The sequence below is a fragment of the Orbicella faveolata genome, unplaced genomic scaffold, assembly GCF_042242905.1.
Source record: "Orbicella faveolata isolate gen_17 unplaced genomic scaffold, um_ofav_v1 contig_12, whole genome shotgun sequence".
Lineage (NCBI taxonomy): Eukaryota > Metazoa > Cnidaria > Anthozoa > Scleractinia > Merulinidae > Orbicella > Orbicella faveolata.
In genome coordinates, this window is record NW_028301539.1 from 15,802,501 (window position 1) to 15,806,450 (window position 3,950).

Consider the following 3,950-nt stretch of genomic DNA (forward strand, 5'->3'; position numbering starts at 1 on the left):
TCTATCACAATTACATCATGCTCGTGTATGGAATTGTAGATCAGTGCTCTCCTCAATGGAGTACTTTCAGACGATCCTTTGCTGTAAACCTTTTTGTTAATTTCTCATTTCATGGTTTTGTTTCTGAACGAAAGAGACGTTTTAAATAAATGGCAGCAACAAGATTCCACTTGTGATGTTTGTATGTATAATTTGGCCAGTGGAGTAAGCTTTTGCGGAATAAATTTTTGCTGATTTTTTTTTTTTTTGCGGGAACTATTTTGGCGAATCGTGGAAAAAAACTGCAAAAATCGCAAATATTAGAACCCGCAAAAATTTATTGACACAGGGTATATTTATTTATTGAAGACTACGCTACCTAGCGCTTGGTTCCCAAATTGCAAGCAAGCCGCTTGCAATTGTTTTGGAAGAATCCAACACTAAATAACCCGCCTGTCAACACTCACAGCACACTTTTTTGACCATTAAAATTAATTACTGTACATTAATAGTTTGTGGAACTGTGCAAACAACAAGAGATCAAAGATTGTTTCTTGTTCATCGAAGACGCTTTACCTGCGAAGCGATGTCAGTGCAGCGTTGCCAATTTCAATTTTGCAACCAATCATTGGGAAGCGAATATTGTCAGCAGTCTCGTTAAAGGACAGCGTTTTGAACTTCTTCTTGTATTTGATAAGTCTTAAGCCGGTTAAAACTTGTCAAGAACCATTAGTCGCATGCAAATTTTTCAATATTATAATGAAACTTGAGGTAGCTTTGTACGCCAGGAAAACTGGGAAGACGACCTTCCATTTTACACTTATATATGAAAAACGTGACAACTAAAATAATAGCTGCATTTCTACAAGGCGTACAGTTTGTATAGCCTAAGAGAACTGACTCAAGGGAGAAATCTACTTTAATTTTGGTTACCTTCTAGCTATAATTGAAAAGGTGTTCTAAACCGTCGTTAGAATTAAGGTGTTGTTACTATCCAGCAAAAATGGTAAGAGTTAAGTGGAATAACCAAGACAACTGAAACTTGGAAGTTCAATGAAAAATATTGCTATTGCCAAGCTTTGCAGATAAAATACTCATATCGTATTTTAGTAATCTTGTACTGTTTGTGCTCCTTTCCACGAATGTCAGGTTGTTGTCGTTATTATCGATGATCCAAACCCCAAGAAGATAAATTGATTTTTAAATGTTGAAAGATTGGTGTATGAAAGAAACTTAAAAACATCCTTACCTTTGAAGGAAGCAGAAGTGATCGTGCTATCAGCTTATCCTCGAGTTAAGACTTAATTAAGTCACCTCGTTTCAAATGAACACTGAGTTGTGAAAGCCTATATGTTTACACAGGGGGTACTTTAAACAAAACACCAAAATGAACTACCCTCAATAAACTTGAATCCTGGGGTTAGTTTTTAATTAAAAAAAGCCATTTATTATTATTTTAGCATTTCCGATTCATTTTCCTGTAAAACCAAATCAATATGCTTAAAATAGGGATTCCAGAATGAATAGTAAAGCAAAGGTTCTATTGATATCTTGTATTCTATAATCGGTGTGATATCGAAGTGTAATTATCATTTTCTAGTTGGTGAAACATGCGATTTTTTCGTCAAACAAGTGTTTAAGCCTTGGATCGATAAAGTATGACATATATATATATATATATATATAAAAAAACCACCAACAACAACCGGTAAAGGAGTTTTAGCTTACTCCTGCTTTCTCGCAGTGAAACATGGCGTCAAATCAGCTCGCGCAGTTCAATTCCCGCCAAGGGTGTAAAAGCTTGTCTTAACTTGATCCAAGTTTCGTAGAAAATCTACCGTACTTGCCATGATGACAGTTGATTCGTAGGAGTGAATCGCTTTTAGAGCCAAATTATCTAATAAAAATGTGTAAGACAGAATTTCAGAGTTTATTTGTTTGCAAAAACTCTGTTTAACAGATTTTTATTTATTGTGAAGTTTATATGAAATAATTCATATATGAACTGCGGTTATAGATGAAAGTGAAGAATGATCATCGCAGTTAATTTTCCAATTAAAGCAACTGGAAAGAAGAAGCCTGAAAAAACCAGGGCTTCAACGGGATTCGAACCCGTGACCTCCGCGATACCGGTGCGATGCTCTACCAACTGAGCTATGAAGCCGCACATTGGGAGCGAGGTCAATTAGTTGAGTTCATATCTTCCCGTGAGGAGTGAAATATTGTGACGTTTATTTGAAATAATTCATATATGAACTGCGGTTGTAGATGAAAGTGAAGAATGATCATCGCATCATATATGAATTATTTCATATAAACTTCACAATATTTCACTCCTCACGGGAAGATATGAACTCAACTAATTGACCTCGCTCCCAATGTGTGGCTTCATAGCTCAGTTGGTAGAGCATCGCACCGGTATCGTGGAGGTCACGGGTTCGAATCCCGTTGAAGCCCTGATTTTTTCAGGCTTCTTCTTTCCAATTGCTTTAATTGGAAAATTAACTGCGATGATCATTCTTCACTTTCAGATTTTTATTTACTTTGCATGGGTGTCTAATCAGAGCCAATTTCTAATTTCTGAGATTTTGGGGTGGGGTCAGAAGGGTAGATTTTGAGAGAAACGTCATTAATTAAATGAGTCGTTTTCATCTTTTTTGAAACCTGTTTCAGTGCTGTTACATTTTTCCTGTGATCTCCTCAGTAAGTCTTACATTTGCTTCTCTCGTACTTATAATTATTTTGAGCGCGCACTTTGCCATCTGCAGTTTGAAATTTACAGTTGTATTTGAGTATAATTTTCTACGGATAACAGCCTTTTTTTCAGCTGGAGGCTGTTAACAGTTAGTGATTAGAAATATGCTGCTGTTCTGGTGTTCATGGTTTAAATACAGGTTCCTTAAACTTTATTTGGTAGTCTGGACGCTACCCTTTGTCCGGTATGGGTGACCCTACCAGTAGACGTATCTCCCGCCGGCATAGCTCTCAAGTCCAATGAGACACGCAAGCTCCCCGACCGCCATAAAGTTACGATCCTAAAGGAGGTTTCATTTTTAAGGTGGAAGAAAGCACTAAATAGTCCTGGATATCAAAATAGGGCTTTCATACAACTTAATTCGCAACTCATTTGTAAATAAACTGCACACATTGCATGTAGAAGCGATTACGTTGAACCTCCATTTCTAAAATTCTGGCTAGAAAATTGGAAAATAAACAAACAAACTGATGTTTCACTGTAACTAGAAGTAACTGAAAGTACTACCTGTGTGTGGAGTGAGGAGAATTGAAGAGAATGAAACAGGATGAAAAAATAATGCTCAGAGAAGTGACGGGAGTGAGCAAAACCCTTTCTGTTGTTTCAGTTGATGCTGGATGTAATTCAATGCAATAAAGTCAAAACTCCTAACTAACAACAAAAGAAGTAATTTGTCACCCCTAACTTTTATTTATTAGCTATTTAGCCATGTTTGTAGCCTTTAAAGAGGATCCATTCAGAAGAGTTTCAAGCCATCCATAAGGGTAAAAAAACATATAATTCACAAGCAGCTAAATATTAAAAAGAAACATCAATGACTAAATGCTCGAATGCACAATAAAGAGGAATGTGGCCATTGGTCTAGTAAACATTGTCAAACATGTTGTTTTGGAGGGATTTTCTGCATTCAGTTCAATTTTCAAACATGATTTCCACCAAAGTTTTATTCTGAAAGATACAAACTCATTTTACTGAAACTTGTATGAGAAATATATTTAAAAAGCAACCATTGTCTGGTTCTTGTTTGAATACAGCTGATAGCGGAGCTCCTGCGCGCCGAAGGCGCCCGAGCGGAGCCCCATACCTTAGAAAATTTGGTAACCCATCGATCTGAAAAGTTCTGGTTGTCACGTGACTGTCCGTACGTACGTCCGTCCGTCCGTACGCCAATACCTTGAAAACTAAGAGAGTAGCACCATTACCGTAGCTACATCTT

The 3,950-nt window shown here is 36.9% G+C and overlaps 1 protein-coding gene across 1 annotated transcript in view; it reads right to left on the reverse strand.

Annotated features, from left to right (window-relative positions):
• LOC149116873 (acid-sensing ion channel 1-like) overlaps positions 1–1,300 on the reverse strand; it is a 16,057-nt gene extending 14,757 nt beyond the window's left edge. Inside the window, exon 1 of the mRNA XM_089282533.1 lies at positions 1,229–1,300. The gene's annotated coding sequence lies outside the window, so the exon portion shown is untranslated. The remainder of the gene's footprint in view (positions 1–1,228) is intronic.
• Positions 1,301–3,950: the final 2,650 nt, after the last annotated feature.